We start from the raw sequence: 17,122 nt of genomic DNA on the forward strand, positions 1-17,122 counted from the left end.
AGGGTTTAATCTCCAAAGCCATTTTTTTGCAGGAAAGAAACAATGAAGTTAATTATATTGGTAAGAACACACGACACCATTTGAGTGTGCAAATCCCCGTTAGTGAGAAGAACATCCCACCCAAATGAGGGAGTGATTTCAACCCCCTCAGCTGCAAAAGTAATTATGGGCACAATTAAGCAAATAATGAGAAGCATGGAGGTGTTTTTATGTTTTCAGTACTCGTGTAAGCACTGTACTGAATCAAGACCTGACACTGGTGTCACCCTGTCCCACGGGGCTGGCACAGCACGAGGTGAGCTCCCAGCACAGTCCAGCCCTGGTGGCGCCTCTGCCCGTCCTGCCAGGCCACCCCTCTCTGCTCCTGACACAAACTGGCTTTCAGGCCTCACAGGCTACAACTGGATTTTTAAGAGCAGTCTGAAGTTAAAAATAGTTGACATTTTGGAAGTGACTGCAAGGTAAAATTCAGGCTCCCACTAGGTTTATAGCCACCGGAAAGGGTTCTGACTGCAGAAGTGTGCAAAACATGATTGCTGCTAAAGACCACAACTGAAAAAAATGCCATATGTTTATAACTGCTGTATACCAAATCAAATACAATAGATTTACTATCAAGGGAAGAATAGATTGGCAAACATGGTAAATCACATTCCCCCATGAAGTTTATTAAGCTTCAAGGCACTCTGGGAGACAGAAGGCTGAAGTGAGTGGAAATTCTGAGCCTTCCACCTTTGTCTTCCATGTAATTTCAAACTTCTGTCCCCCAAAAAGGGGCAGGTGATGGTACCTGAATGCCCACAGACACGCAGCTCCGTGACACAACTCCCTGCACCCAGCCCATAACTCACCAGCTTTAACCCTCCTCTGAAATGACATCTATATAAATATTGTTAATAGCACTAACATAATGTTAAGTCAGGTTTTACTGGACTCCCTCATACACCCTTTGGATTTATTAGCTATAGGATTTGAAGTAAATTTTTATTAGCCCAAGTTAAACCCAGCTACCATGGGCTTGGCTTTTGGGCTTTCTTTAGCCCATCTTTCTTCTGTTATTTGAGCTTGGGCCCCCTTTTCACAGCCCAGTGCTTCCTCCCTCGGACCGGAACGTCCTCGGATAAATCTTACCCAATGAAATATTTATTAATTTTCCTAACCAATGTTGATCTCATAAATTACTAAGACTTTTTCATGAAATGGTTATTAACATCCATGGCTGTATGTTAATGGCTTATTGACCAAATATGGGATAATTAGACCCTAGGAGCACTGGCCACTGTGATCTATGAGAAGCAAATTTGGCCCTTATTACACCAATGACCTATTTAATATCTACTGATGAATTTAAGGTAGAATCACAGGCAGAATTTGTTTCAAGGCAGAATTTGTTTCAAGGAGCTACCCTCCAACTAACGAGCAGAAAGATTCTTGTATAAAATCTATTGATCTAGGAAAAAAATATGAACAGAAATCATTTTTTGTAACTGATGATTAATTGGCTAAATTCATCTTAGACTGAGATGCACCAAGAAAACACCAGTAGCCAGATACCTTCTGGGATTAACTGAACAATGAGTCCATTTGACTAGAGGGCCCTGTCTTCTCTTCCAGCTTTGTAAGATTTAGGTCCTAATTTAAACTGTGGAGATTTATACTAATATTTGTAAAGAATTTAAGCATTTATCCATGCTGCAGTGCCAGGAACAGCTGTTTAAACCTGCTGCAAATAAGTGACATGTGCTTGGTTTCAGTTCTAAGCTGCCTGGTGCTCAAGGAGCCCCCTTCCCCATCTTCTTATAATATTTTAAATCAAATTAAAGTTAGGATAAAGGGAATCTAAACAAAGCTAGAAAGGAAGGAGCCGAATTTGAAGCACTCGAGCTACAGCCCCCTTGTAGACAGGATGCACAGGTCTGAATACAGCTCAGAAGTTAATCTGGGGATGTTTCTGTGAGCACAAAGCCTCCTCAGCCTGGCACCGTGCTGCTTTGGCCTGGAAAGGCTGGGAATGCTCACCCTGGAGCAGGCACAGGCACAGAGCAGCTCAGGCGTGCTCAGGGTGAATTCAAAGCCTTCACGCTTTGGAGCCAAAGGATGCAAGCGAAGCCAGGCTGGGGTTTGGGTGGGGCTGCCCTTCCCCAGCCGTGCTCCAGCTGCTCCCAGAGCCCTGCTCTGCCTGCTCCTCCTGCTCCAGCAGCTCTTTCCCAGCCTGGAGTGGCACAAATGAGGAGAGACTGGTTGGCAGGTCACGGCAGAGATCCTGTGACACCACTGATGAGGGAGAGGAAACAATTTATTGCCCCAAATAAATGTTATAGTACCAATATCAGGCAGCCACCACTTCTTCTCCCACTCACTTTAACTTTTAGGTTCTGCACAACTGCTAACAGTGATTTTAAACTCTTTCTCCTGCCAGATTTACCTTCTCTGTGAGCAGGAGCAAGCCCAGAATGGATTGACTGACTGCTACAAGCAGGAGTGCTGTGGGTTCTCACAAGTCAGACTTTGTCAAGCTCCAGGACACCACAACAAGGAATGCTGACCTCTACTGCATTTTTAAAAATTAAAAAAACCCCAAACAATGTTCTGCAGCAGTTTCCCCACCAAGGTGGCACAAAGCAGATCTTCCAGGGGCCAGGCCGGGCTCAGGCTCCTGGCTAAGGCTGGGCTGGGCTCAGTGTGCCCGTGGGAGCCCTGCAGCCCCCATGGCAGGAGCCCCAGAGCAGCCACTGCAGCAGCACAGCATGCAGAGCAAATAAATCCAGCAATGAACGTGGGGTGCAGGAGTGACTGCAAGGAGTAATGCACAAAATTCACTGTATGGGAGAGACTGCCTGCCTGGGGGAGAGGAGAGGGGGATATTAGCAGGTGAAATGAGAAGGAAGTTTCCCAGACTGAGTTGAGGACAAGTCTTGGAGGCTAATGAAGGGACAGATGGTGGGACAAAGGAAAACACCACCAGAGCTGCTGTTCTTCCTCCCTCCGCCTCTTCCTCAGCTGCAGGAGGAACTCAGCCAAGCCCCCTTGACTGATGGACTTTTAACAGCTCCCCCTCTCCCAGACTGCTGACCCGAGTCAGGTGAAGGTGCAGGACAAGGGATAGCACTCACTGGGGAGGAGAAGAAAGAGGAAGAAGAGGAAGAAGAGGAAGAAGAGGAAGAAGAGGTGGTGGTGGAGGAGGAGGTAGCAGTGGCTGCTGAAGTCTAGCCCAGGTACAACCAAAATACCAAATGAGACCACAACCCGTGGGCTTGCTCCAGCCCAGCTCTGAGTCTTCCAATGGCAGGGTTAACAAGGACTAAAGTACTGAAATTGAAATCTGCTCCTCAGAGCAGCATGAGGCCACCCCAGGGCCAGCCCTGCATCCTCACACCTCCCAGCCGAGCATCCACCTCCCACCCAGGCTCCTGCCTGGAGCTGTGTCACCAGCCAGCAAACACCTGGAGTCAAAAATTAAATACAAGGAAAAGAGAAACAGCTTCCTCTGCACTATCTATTGAGTTCAAAAGGAAAATGCTGTAGATCTTCCCTGTTTCTCACAAAAATGGTGTCACTGTGAAATGAATCACCTGGCTGTGCCGGGCGCTGCCTTCCTGGGAAATTCTCTCTTCCCGCCTCTCCCTGTGCTGCCTCCTCTCCCACCAAAACCCGCTCTTGCCTCTCACGGGGGTTAGAAAGAATAGGTGCAGATTTTAACCTCTATAGCAGTCACTAAAGCACATATATTTGTTTCCCTCTGTGCTGGGAAAATGTCCCCAAGGAAGCATGTTAAATTTGGGGTTTAAAAGCACCAATTTAGCTATTATGAGTTTTCTATGCTTTTTCTATTCAGGGAATGTTTGGCTTGAATACAGTACGGAGAAGAAATAAGATCAGCTCAACTGTTTTAAAGCTGATTGACACCTTGGGTTTTTTCCCTTGCAATCTGAAGCGAAAGAAAAAAATATAAAGGGAACCAGACACTCATTTAAAAGAAATTATTTCCTTGCCTACAGTCCCTGATCAGGGCTGCCTGTGCAGGGAGAATGAGATCTCATAAAAACCCTTTTGTGGGTGCTTTTTCACATCATTTTGGTTCAGGTTTTGGTGGCAGATAAACTGTATTTCATCCGAGTTTAAAGGAAATTCAACGTGAAGTTAAGGAAGTTGCTGTAAATGAGAAAAAAAATTCCCAACAAACCCTTTCATTCTAGCTTAACATATCATCCAAACCAGGAAACAGCTGTAGCAGAAATATTGTTTTTAATAATCGGAGAAAGCAGCGGAGCCGCAGCTTTTGTTGGAACAGTGACCCCCAATGGTGAGAGCGACACGGCCGAGAGGAGGAGACCCTGGTGGGGATGAGGAGACCCTGGTGGGGATGGGCAGACCCTGGTGGGGATGAGGAGACCCTGGTGGGGATGGGGAGACCCTGGTGGGGATGAGGAGACCCTGGTGGGGATGGGGAGACCCTGGTGGGGATGGACAGACCCTGGTGGGGATGGGCAGACCCTGGTGGGGATGGGGAGGCCCTGGTGGGGATGGGCAGACCCTGGTGGGGATGGGCAGACCCTGGTGGGGATAGGCAGACCCTGGCAGGATAAACAGACCCTGGCAGGGGGCAGGGGCTGGTCTCCTGCACCGCTGGAGCGAAGCCCTGCCAGCCCTTGGGCCCCTTGCCTCCCTCCCCACAGCGTCCAGACCTGGCCCTTGCCCCTTGGTCCTGGCTTGGGCAGCGGGGAGCCCTGGCACGGGGCACCACAGGCTGCCCTGGTCCGTGTGCCCACAGACAGAGCCCATGTGGGGCAGGGGCCCCTGGGGAGGGACGCTGGTGAGGAATTGGTGGCAGGGGGTCAGGTTTGGTGCCAGGGTGTTCCTGTCCCCGGTCGGGGGCTGAGGGGGCCTGGCAGGAGTGGGGCCCACGGTAGTCCATGGCCAGCGTGGGTGGGTGGGTGGCTCTGGGGATGGCCCTGGGGTCCCCTGGCACCGAGGCTCTGCAGGACCAGCCCCAGCCTGGGTCTGCCTGGCACGGGCTGCCATGGCTGCAGCGCTGCCAGCCTCGCTGCCTTTGCTCCGTGGGGCTGGCAGCGCCCGGCGCGGCGGGTGCAGGACGCTGCTTTTCTTTCTGGTCAGTACTCATGGGCTCGTGGTTGAACGGTTTGTTTATCCTGACAGAATGTCACTCGGCTTGGCTTTGATTTTGCAAATAATCCACCTCCAGCTATGAATGCTCTCACTCCGCGATCGCCGCAGCTCCCGCGCCGCCGCAGGGCACGGCGTGACTCCGTGATGCCGTGCTGGTTAAGGGGAGATGAAAGGGGAGATGCCCTTGTGCTTCTCTCTTTTCAGAAGTAAACAAGAAAGTTTTAGCCTTCCCGGAGAAAATTTGTAAAAATGTGAGAAGACAGTAGAGACCAAATAATTATCCATAATCAATACAGTTAAAGTCAATGGACTCTGCGTGTCCTCTTCTAATAGACTTTGTTCTGGGCTCTACCTTGACAGTTTATTTAGAAATATGAACTCGGTAAGGAATGGCTATTTGACTATGTAATCTTGTTAAACTCATAAATTCAGTTGGTCTGAAGTCTATATCATTGAAGTCAGCTGGAACTAAATGTTTTGATAGCTAAAAAATGGTTCATTGAAGAAAATTCTGAAATAATGGGACTAATAAGTTGCCAAAAGAACTGTTTATGAGTGCCTAAGTGAAATTATCATAAGGCAAGGGGAAAAATTTTTGACCCACATCTTAAATTCTTGCTTAGTCAAGTTATGCAGGCAAATAGATTGTAAAATGGGACATGTTTATAAAATAAAGCTGATTAGTGATGTTGGTGTCTTATACAACCTACATCCAGCATTAAATCAGATTAATTTATAGGTGATTTTGTTGATGAGCACAAACTGATGCTCCCATGGTGTGAATTTCAATAACTCGCTTTCCTCTTTGGAATCCATAATTCTATTATTTGAGACACTTCATTGTTATAGATAACACATTTTAAGTGTTATTATTTATGCTGTTTCATCTTGTCACTTAGGTACTTGCTCAAGTTCATTAATGTTTTGTGCTCCTCTCTGTACAAGAGGGTGCAGGGAGAGCAATTGATTTTAAGTCCCCGTAATGACTGATGATATCACGCGTGTTTACCACTGTGACACCACGGACGAGATGCTAATGCTGCACAGATAAACATGATGTCATTTCATGCAATTAAACACTTAATATACAGCAGGTAATGATTTGGTAAGCTTGGCACATGCAAGCACTGGCTTTTAATCTTATTAACAGGGGTAGGATGACGCCACAAGTGATACACGCATACCCAGACTGTATCAATAAAATACAGGCGTGGGTCATTCTGCTGTGATAGGATGGAGGTGCCAAAAATACGTCCTGGGCAGTTTTTGTAGGATCTAGGAAGAGATGTCAGATTCAGAGCAGGCTGAGAGCAAACGAGTGAAGGGTTCCTGATTCCCTGGAGCTCTTTCCAGGCTGCAGGCAGCAGAGGGGAGGTTGCTCAGTGCAGCACAGGCTGCTCTCTGGAGCACCGAGCACAGGTTCTCACTGCCTGCTGTCCACGGCCTTCCCCGAACCTCCCTGGCCCTTCTCATGGCGAGTGAGCCCCTGTCTGTGGCTGAGACCAGCCGTGCTGCTGGCTAAGGGTGAGCGAGTCCTGCTCCTGGGCCGAGGTGTCCCAGAGCTGCCCTGGCCCTGCAGGACCCGCTGCAGCCCCCCCCAGAGCCCTGCAGCCTCTGCCCCTCTCTCTAGCTCTGCCCTCCCTCCTTGCAATACTTCCCATGGCCTCAGCTCTGCAGATGCAGCAGCAAATGGTATCCTTCCACAATAGTCAATATTTCCAGCTTTGACAGATTAGCCAGAGTAATCACAGATTTTATGTGGCACAATTAACATATCTTTTCTTTACAGCTAGTGCACATGAATTTGCCTGTGCTTAGCAAGGTCACGCTGTGCTCCAGCAGCATCCCGGGGGCAGGTCCCAGAGCTGCAGCAAGGCTGGTGGCAGCCTCTGGCCGGTGGCTGCTCACCCAGCGGCAGCGGCAGCCCACGGTGAGCTGCCTGTGGCACCAGCTTCCCCAGCTCCTGCAGAAGGGCTGTGTCTTCCCCACGATCTGTGACTTGGAGGAGACAGGTGTGGATTTTAAGGCCTGATCATTGTACGGCTGGAAAACTGGGAATTTCAATAGTCAAAAAGAGAACGGGCTGGGCGCTGGGGAGCACCCAAGGCACCATCACAGTGGGCACGCTGTGACTGGGACTGGTGTTAACCAGCACATGACACTACAGAGCAAAGCCCTAGGAACACACAGGACAAGATAAAATGAAATACTTGGCTTTGTAAAGGGAGCAAAACAACACAGCGATTTTCTCCGAACTTCTGGAGTCTCCTAATTTTTGGAGAAGTGCTTGCTGCTGGACGTGTTCCGGGTGAAGGGGGTGAGGGGGTGAGCAGAACGCCCTGCACGGAGCCCGTGTGGTTCATCCCCTGTGCTCGGTCTCTGCGGGCACCGTGCCCCTCTCTGTCCCCGCTGCGGGGTGCCCTGCCCCCTCGAGATCCCTCTGTCCCCTGACCTCTGTCCGGCCCCTCCCGCTTCCCTGCGATCAATTCTGTCTGCGCTGCTCCATATTCATCAGGCCTCCACCCACTGACCTGCTGCCCCGCGGCAGCCGAGCGCAGCTCCCAGGCTCCGCTCAGGGGCGGCTCTGCCCCGGAGCCCGCACGGGGCTCAGCCGCAGGGTGCGGGCAGCCGGCCCGGGTGCGGGGATGGCTCTGGGCACCGCTGCTGCCCCGGGGTGCGGGGATGGCTGTGGGCTCTGCTCCTGCCCCGGGGTGCAGAGGTGGGACTGGCACTGGTCCTGCCCCGGGGTGCGGGGATGGCTCTGGGCACCGCTGCTGCCCCGGGGTGCAGAGGTGGGACTGGCACTGGTCCTGCCCCGGGGTACAGGGATGGCTCTGGGTTCTTCTCCTGCCCCGGGGTGCGGGGATAGCTCCTTGGCACCATTCCTGCTCCAGGGTGCAGAGGTTCTCTGCACTGAGCTGCTCCAGTGTGAGGGCAGAGGCCCTGGCTGTGACCCCAGGTGTGACTGGGCACGGGGGGCACCCTGGGTGGGACAGGGGCTCCTGGAGAATGAGACGAAAGATCTGAGTCCATCAGGGAGCTCTGACAGAGCCCAGCACAACAGTGGAGTCACACCAGCCCAGCACAGGGACACCCGTGAGCAACAGGCAGACGTGGCACCTGGCTGGCACCACTGGGTGAGTTGGGCAAGCCTTGGCCATGCAGGCACTGAGCCCCGGGCTCTGCACAGGCTGGTGCTGCCCTGGGAGCTGTCCCAGAGCATGGCACACGTCCCTGTGCCACGGCAGAGCTGAGCCTGGACCTCTGTCCCTCTCTGGATTCCTTTCCAAACAGCAGCACCAGGCCTCATGTTTGGATTTCATTTTGTCTCCTTTCCAAAGTCTATGGGACATGCCTGGGTTAATAGTAGAGTTTATCAACAATCAGTGCTTAAGAAATAGGTTCTCTTTGGGTGATATTTAATGAGCTTGGAAATAAGAATATGGCTGGGCTGTTGTAGGAGACAGGAATGGGAATTTTAATGAGTGTACCTGTTTAATAAAAGGTTAATAAATTTTAATTAAATTAAACCAATAGAACTCAATATTTGCTCAGGATATCAAAGTTCTGTTTGGCGTGGTGGTGTGTGAAATGCTGGCTCACACTCTGCTAACACAGGGGTCTGCCTCCCACTTCCACCAGCATAGCCAGCCCAGCATCTCAGCATCTCAGGCATGTGAAGTCCTCTGGCTGTGGGAAGGGACCATGGGGGATTTGAATTTGGGCATATTCTGCAGGTGAGTCCTCACGAGAGGTACCAGAGGCTCCTCCCTGGCTCACGGACCCCTGGGTGTGCTGGCAGCTGCTGCTGAGCCATCTCTGCTGTGCCAGAGCAGCCTGGTGGCACCCAGGGCACTGTGTGGCCCTCAGGCCCCTGTGCCAGGGAAGGCGTTTGCTGCTCCCCTGCTCCTTGGAAGCCCCAGGAGTTTCATATCCAACAAACCTTTCTTTGGTTTCATGGAGCCCAGGCCTCAGCAGCCTGGGGGCTGAAGTGTCCTGGTGCCATGGCTGGACACAGGGACAGCCCGAGCCCTGTGCCCTCAGCTCCTGGCAGGGACCCGGTGGCTTCACACGGGGCCCTCCCGAGAGCTCCTGGGCACAGCTCTGCCCAGAACAGCTGCCATGAGACACGATGGAAGTGTTCACAGAGCCCTGGCCAGCTGTGCTGTGTGCCCCTGCGCCAGGTCACAGCTCATCAGCCTGGGGAGGGACAGAGACAGGCAGAGCCGAGCCTGGCACAGCCTCCAGCATGGGCAGGGTGAGTGCAGCACAGCCTGGCATGGCTCAGACTGAAAGAGGAGGCTTAGATTGCATGGCATAAAGAGGTTCCTCCCTGGCAGGGTGTGAGGCCCTGTCACAGGGTGCCCAGAGCAGCTGTGGCTGCCCCTGGATCCCTGGCAGTGCCCAGGCCAGGCTGGACAAGGCTGGGAGCAGCCTGGGCAGTGGGAGGTGTCCCTGCCATGGCAGGGTATGGAATTGGATGATCTTTAAGGTCCCTTCCACCCCAAACTATGCCATGCTGCTGTGATTCTGTGGTGCAGCACAGCGCCAGTGCAGCACTGGGCAGCCCCTGGGCTGGGCAGCAGGACAGAGTGGCACAGGCGCCGTGGGCATGGCGCTCCTGGCAGCTGCTCCTGGCAGGGGACACCTCTGGGGCCACAAGGGGCTCCTCCCTTCCTGGGGCTCTCAGGGCACACAGCACCTCTGCTCCCAGTGGATTTGCAGCAGATGGGAAAGCCCAGGGTTTCTTTCAGAGCGATGTGTGAGGATAAAGCCACGGCTTTGTGCCAGCTGCCAGTGCTGCTGAGGAGCCCCTCGCAGCTCTGCAGGCTCCAGAGAGTTTGGGCTTGCACCTCTGGTGGCCACTGCCCTCTCCCAGCACCATGAGGGGACACAACAGGCAGGGAACCGGTTAAGAAATCTTATTAGAAAGCTTCACAGGCAATAAATGTATTTCTTCTAAAAGAACTGGAGGAATATTTGGATTATTACATTTATTAGACGGCTCAGCAAATGTGTTACACCCATATGACAAATAAATGTGATGGTTTCAGATTTCATTAGGCAGCCCCGGGCAGCGGCGCTTTGTCCCAGCCACAAATGAGCAGGGCCCTGTCACCGTTCCTTAATGGTCATTTTTGCATCAGTGGTAATGGATGTGCCCGCGTGGCCGTGGCACTGCCCACGCCCGGCACAGCTGCTGCAGGGAGCACGAGGGCTGTCCTGGCCCCATTCCAGAGGGGAGCGAAGGGGAAGGAGCCTGGGCACCCAGCGCCAGCCTTGCCACCTCGCTTGGGGCAGGCCCTCCCTGGTGACAGCCCCGCGCCGAGCCCTGGCTGGCCACCACACTGTTGGCAGGGCAAGGAGCACGCTGCAGAGGGACAATCATTGCTTTCTTTTTATTTTATTTATTTTTTTAACCGGTGTCAAAACCAATCCGAGCAACGGACACATATATTTAAATTAAAAGTAATTAAAAATACGCTGCCAGAAAAACGCATGATGGATTCAATGTAAGAAAATGAAGTAATAAAATACTTTATGGATTAACTCATATCAGACTGTTTTGCAAATTTATTTTTCATTATGATACATCCATATCAGATAATGTCTGAATTTATTATGCTGCCTTCAGGCAGGCTGTGTCAGAAACCTCCCCAGCCCCATTTGGGCCTGGTGACTGGTGAGCAAGGTTTCTGTCATCATTTCTTAGTGGTCACTTCACCTCAGTAATAATGAACGAGTCAAGCAGGGCTGTTATTTTCTTTAATCTCTTTCCTCATATTAAAAAAATACAGCCAGCCACATCATTATTGCAGCAGGCCCAGAGGACTATTTCCAGGTCATTACTCCAGTTCGTCTGAGCGTCTCAAGGTCCTAAAGGGTTTGGGGTTATATGCAATAAGGCGTTCGTCGACAACATTTCCCCTGAGCCCTAGGTGTTAATGAGAAAGATTTTCCATGTGGCTGTTAACACTGTGTGGTTTAAAAAGTCACAAAGAAAATGGGATTTCCTCCTGCAGCTTCTGTCTCTTCGTGGATCTCCATGTTTGCAGACACCGGAGGACAGTTGCCTCTCTAATTGCATGAATTCTAGAGGGGGAATCTTAACCATGTGTAGGGTAGATTTCCACCAGACAAGTTTGAAATGTTTTGGTTTATTTACTTTTAATTTTCACTATATTATTCTGACAGAATATTTTCTCCTCTCTGTGGACAGAAGAAATGCGAACTGCAAAGCCACAGCCAGGCTAATACCATCAAAAATTCCATTTTTTGCCCAAGACAGTGCCCCGACTCTCTAATCTCATTTGGAAGAATATTTTTGTCTGCTCAGCATCTTCAGCTTTTTACCAAACCAGAGCCCACTATACTCATGCTGTGCTCTTAGAGCTGCTATGAATTTTTAAATGCGTAAAAATGACAGAATATTAACAAAAGCATTGATTTTCCTATTTATTTTTATGCATATTATTAATTAGACCACTTTCAAGTGTAACCACTGTGTATTAAATGTACTCTGCAATGTTGGATATGGATCGCAAACAATAAACCAAATTGAATTCTTTACAAAACAGGAATTTAGAAAACATACAATTAAAATGCTGCCTGTTCTGTCAGGCAGTGGCTGCAATCCCCAGCCCTGCAGCCGCTCCTGGGCAGGGCTCGCTGGAGCTTCCCCCACCCAAGGCCCTTACAGAGCCCTGAACAAGCAGATAATGCAGCGAGAGGCAGAGAGATGATTTTAGGAATTCCATATCTGCGGCCAGGTTTGGAGCAGACATGCACTGTTATGTCAGCAATTTTTATAACAACCTACTCAAAGCCCCTACTGTGCTCCTTCGTATTCCAGACAAAAGGCTTGGAAGTGTCTCGCCCGGTCCTCAGAAAGGACATTGCACAATTCTCTGAAAGCCTGCCAGCGTTCCTGCTTCCAGGCTGTCTTTGCTCATAGCCCAGTGCATTTTGCACTGAAACTAATTCCAGCTGTGGAGAGATGTTGGTGGATGGAGGCATCCCACATCCCACAGATCTCGCAGCCATTTGATCATTAATTTTTTAAAATCCTTTCTAACAGCTATACAATCCACCAGGAAAGCAATGGAGTGGGGCCCGTGCCTGGAACATGTGCAAAGCTGTGGGAATGCTGAGTGTTCTGGGTGGGAAAAAGCATCTTAATCCAGGTACTTGGCATTCCTGAATACAGATCAATTTCCCCTGTAACCTGCTCTTTTAAAGCTGTGCCACTGCATAAATCTAGTTATTAGCAAAACTCAGATGTTAGACGAGCGCAGAGGCGTAAAAATATCTCGGTTCCCCGATGGGGATATTAGCACGTCCCTGCAGCAGGAGCATGCAGGTGGTTTAACCTGCATTTGTGAAGCTCTGGTGTTACATGGCTGAGGGAGCTCATAATTCTGCTCCCAGAGCTGGATGTGCCTGCTCCAGGGTCACCCACTGCCTGCTGGCTGGAAGGGAAATCTCTGAGCAGATACCGAGCCTTGGCTGAGCCCTCAGAGCTCCGGGCGAGGGCTGGAAGGACCTTAAATCTGACCTCATCCCACACCCCTGCCACGGCAGGGACCCCTCCCAGAGTCCCAGGTGCTCCCAGCCCTGCCCAGCCCGGCCTTGGGCACTGCCAGGGATGCAGGGGCAGCTCCGGCTGTGCCAGGGCCTGCCCGCTCTTGCTCCAGACCCGCAGGCTCTGCACACACCCGGTGCAGGTGGGCTTGCAGGATTTTAGAGGGCTCTGGATTTAGGCCCTGATGTGACACCGAGGACGAGCAGCTGGTCTGGGAGTGCTGGGGTTACAGCCAGAGCCGCGGGGTGCCCAGCGCCGCTTCGGGTGCAGCAGCAGGGACTGCCCCGCACACACGGCTGCACCAGGGACCGTCTGTGGCCCTGCTGAGGTGGCAGCGGCCCCCAGCTCCCCTCGGCTCCCCCAGCTCCCCTCGGCTCCCCCAGCTCCCCTCGGCTCCCCCAGCTCCCCTCGGCTCCCCCAGCTCCCCTTGGCTCCTCCAGCTCCCCTCGGCTCCCCCAGCTCCCTTCGGCTCCCCCAGCTCCCCTCGGCTCCCCCAGCTCCCCTCGGCTCCCCCAGCTCCCCTCGGCTCCTCCAGCTCCCCTCGGCTCCCCCAGCTCCCCCCAGGCTCCTCCAGATCCCCTCGGCTCCTCCAGATCCCCCCAGGCTCCCCCAGCTCCCCTTGGCTCCCCCAGCTCCCCTCGCCTCCCCCAGCCTGCGATCCCCTCCGGCAGCTCCCGGAGCTGCATTGCCCGCACGGGTTCTGGCACAGCCCGGCACGGCCCGGCCCGGCACAGCCCGGCACAGCCCGGCACAGCCCGGCCCGGCCCGGCCCGGCCCCGCAGCCCCACAGCCCCGCGCCCCCGGCTCCCGCCGCTGCCCCGGCGCCGCTCGGAGCGTGCGGGCCCTGCCCGGGGCCCGCCCCGCAGCTCGGACCGCGCCCGGCCCCTCCAGCCGGGATTTAGGAGCGCTGCGCAATCTGCACATTCTAAAGAGCTGACCGAGACAGTTATTAAGGGCCGGTGGCTGATGGCTGCTTGCAGTGTTATTAAAGTGCTAAAAGATTATGTCTGTGATAGCTCTGTGCTCACGGTGTCCTTCATGGCCACTTCCACAGGGACGGAGGCAAGGAGAACGGCAGAGGATCGATAAAAGGATATTACCACTGGGCCAATCCCAATAATAAGAGAGGTGATATATACACACCATTTAAATTGTCCAACACATTTAATGTTCATTAACACTAATTTTCACAGTGCTGGTGTTTAATGTATTATTGCAATGAAATTAATAAAAAAATACCCCACAGGAAATATAATTTAACTGTTTATAAACTTACCTTTTGATTGCCAATTTCCTGCCGAGCTCTGCTTCTGCATCAGCTTTTGCAGGAAAATGCAGCCACAACAGCGGGGGGCCAGGGCTGGGGGGTCCCTGGGGCCCTGCGCCCGCAGCCCGGGCATGGCACAGACCCCCATGACCTGGCAGAAATGGCTGGGAGAACCAGGGCTCCTTAAGGCATTTTTCCTGCTTTTATCCTTCCACCCTCTTTAGCAACCTCCTTCAGAATCCTCCCTCCTTCTCCTTCAGAACTTCCTCAGCATCACATGGATGAATGTTCAGTATCCTTGTGAAAAATCTTGACTTCAAATGGGTTTGGTGTATGGGCATTTTTCACATAAAAGCGAAAAAAATCACCATGGAATAGTTTTGTTATTCTGCAGTAACTACTGGGGAATTACATATTTATTTATCTCTTACGAAGCACAAGGAAATTGTATTTGGCCACAGTATATAAATTGTGGCATAATTACCGTAAAATTTATAGTTTTTATACTTCCAACAAGTTAGCTTTTAAATCACACAACCCCATGTAAATACTTTAAAATTATTCAGTAATTACTTATTTACATTGTAATTAAAATAAGTAATTAGCATACATTTACAGAGGATTTACATACTTATTTGTGAAAATAGTTCCTTGGCAGATGCAAAAAGAAATCTTCAGCTGATGATAAAAAAGTAGGGAAGGGATGTGTGCGGAAGGGAACCGCGGTGCGGGAGCGGCAGCCAGGCCCGGGGCAGCTGGCAGGGACCGGCACAGCGAGCCCGGCCCCGGCCGTGCCGTGCCCGCAGTGGCTGTGCCTGCCGGGGCCAGGCTCTGCCCGGGGCTCTGCCCAGGCTCTGCCCGGCTCTTCCCAGGCTCTGCCCGGGGCTCTGCCCAGGGCTCTGCCCAGGCTCTGCCCAGGCTCTGCCCGGCTCTTCCCAGGCTCTGCCCAGGCTCTGCCCGGCCCTGCTCCGGGTAACTCTGGATCTGCTGCGGAACCGCCGCCGTGCTCTTCAAGAGCGGCTTGGCTGGAGCAGAGCTGCCCTCGGGCCAAGAGCGGCCCTTTGGCAGCCCGGCAGGGCCGGAGAGCTCTGCTAATCTCAAACTAATCCCAGAGAGCGGGATCAGCAAACCCTCCTCGAACAAACCCTCCTCGGTTTTGGGATGAGCAAACCCTCCTCACTTCGGGATGAGCAAACCCTCCTCGGAGGATCCGCAGGGCTGTGTAGCCGCTGTGTATGCATTTCAGCTGAACAAGACAAATCTGGCTGGTGATTGTGTCTAACTAGGAAGAATGATGGAAGGTGCGTGCCCTCGGCTGTGAGGATAACATAAATGATGATTGGTATGAGGCAGCAGCTCCCAGGCCCAAAGCAGCAGGTGAAGCTGGCCACATGCTCTGGCACTGCCACCCACCGAGGGGACCCCGGCAGGACGGAGCCTGGAGTGGCACCCTGCAAACGGGGAGCCCTGGGTGGCTGCCCCTGCTCCCCTCAGCAAAGTGCCTGAAGCAGTGCAGGGCAGTGGGCACAGCCCGGGCTGACACCAGCCTCAGCAAACGCTGGTCCCAGCACAGCAGGGTTTTCACACAGATTTGCACCTGCTGCAGTTCCTGCTGGGAAAAGATGCCAGTCCCCAGGGAGATTTCCATGAGCTGGAGCTTGGGCTGATGTGCAGGTGGGTGCTCATGTCTGGCACTGCTGCTCCTGGCACTGGCGTGGGAGGGCAAGGAGCTCTCCTGGGCCAGGAGCAGCTTCAGATGGGCGATGAGAAGCACAGAGGTGCTAGTGAAGGTGCTTCCACCTCAAGTGACACATCTGCACGGGCGCTTCCTGGTCCCCTCGGTGTCAGGATCAAGGTGACAGTGGGCCAAGCACAAGCAGCTGCAGAGCTTTTTCTGGCAGTGGTGGGTGCTGGGAGCTCCTGGGGATGCCCATGGCAGTGACCTCCTTCTGGGCACTCCAGTGCATCCTGGCACTTCTCATTTCTGGGTACTGCTCTCCATCATGGTGTGCTCTGCTTTCCCAGACTCGCCATTGTTTTTGCACATTTTTGCCACTACTTCTGTCTTTAAAAAAAAAGCCCATTTCTGTGCCTGGTGAGTGCTGGCAGGAAGAGCTGGGAACTCTACAGACATCTGGAGTTTTGTGTGAGTGCAAGATTCTGTTCAAGGAATGAAGGGTTCCAGCGGGCAGACTAATGCTCCATAATGAGCAAGGCCTCATCGCTGGAATTGTGTTTGCCACGTTCAGCCAGTGCAGGAATCCCTTCCTGGGGAGACAGGACCATGTGGGCACAAAGGGGCAGCCACAGCCATGGCTCTGCTGTGGAATTCACTCCCTCCCCAGAGCACTTGGCTGGGCTGTTATCACATGTGCTGTATTATTGAATTTCTCCAAAGTCTCCCTTTATCCTTATTAATGCTGTGAAAGTTGTAGCAAGGAGTGATATGATCTAACATTGGATAAAATCACAATTTGTCCTTCTTCTTGGTGTAAATGTAACAGGGCTTAACTGTACAAACAAATAAGCCTAAATAGAAACATTTGTGATGATAAATGGGCAAGGAGAGCGCTTGCTGCAAGGTGAGAGATGACAGTGCCTGTGAACAGAATGGAGAATCTTGCTGCTTCAGGGTCAATCTCAGGCAGCCTCAAGGTCAGCTCTGCCGGCTCTCCCTCCTCCTCCTCCTCCTCCCTGGGGGGATGGCAGACATCCCCACACCTCGCTCCCAGCTGCAGCAGCTCCTGGGGTGTGGCAGGGAGCACAGCCAGGGTGGCTGGGCTGTGCCAGGGTAGTTGGGCTGGGGTGGTTGGGCTGTGCTGGGGTGGTTGGGCTGTGCAGTCCTGGCAGCTGCTTGGCTGCTGCTGGTGGGACTAAGCCCCTTCACCAGGCTTTCCAGGAGAGGGAAGAGGAGTGCGGGGAGCATTGTGGAGCAGGGTGGCGGGCAGTGCCCGCTGGCAGAGCGGGCAGCTGTCCTGGTGAGCTCGGCCCCAGGGCTGACCCCGCGCTCCCGCCAGCGTAACAAGCCCCGTGCAGATATTGATATGACAGGACAAAAGGCCAAGGTGCAGTAAGGACAGCAATCCGCAGGCCTCAGTCCATTTGTTTTTCACACCAAATCCATCACGGTAATGGGTCACCTTTCC

At 52.6% G+C, this 17,122-nt stretch overlaps 1 long non-coding RNA gene across 1 annotated transcript; it reads left to right on the forward strand.

The window, feature by feature from the left end:
- The first annotated feature begins 2,172 nt into the window (after window positions 1–2,172).
- Window positions 2,173–5,838, forward strand: LOC146765896 (uncharacterized). Its single transcript, XR_014949237.1, has 2 exons — window positions 2,173–4,303; window positions 5,158–5,838. It is a non-coding gene; the product is annotated as an uncharacterized LOC146765896 (long non-coding RNA).
- The last annotated feature ends 11,284 nt before the right edge of the window (window positions 5,839–17,122 follow it).

This window comes from Lonchura striata, chromosome 17 (genome assembly GCF_050655825.1).
Source record: "Lonchura striata isolate lonStrDom1 chromosome 17, ASM5065582v1, whole genome shotgun sequence".
NCBI lineage: Eukaryota > Metazoa > Chordata > Aves > Passeriformes > Estrildidae > Lonchura > Lonchura striata.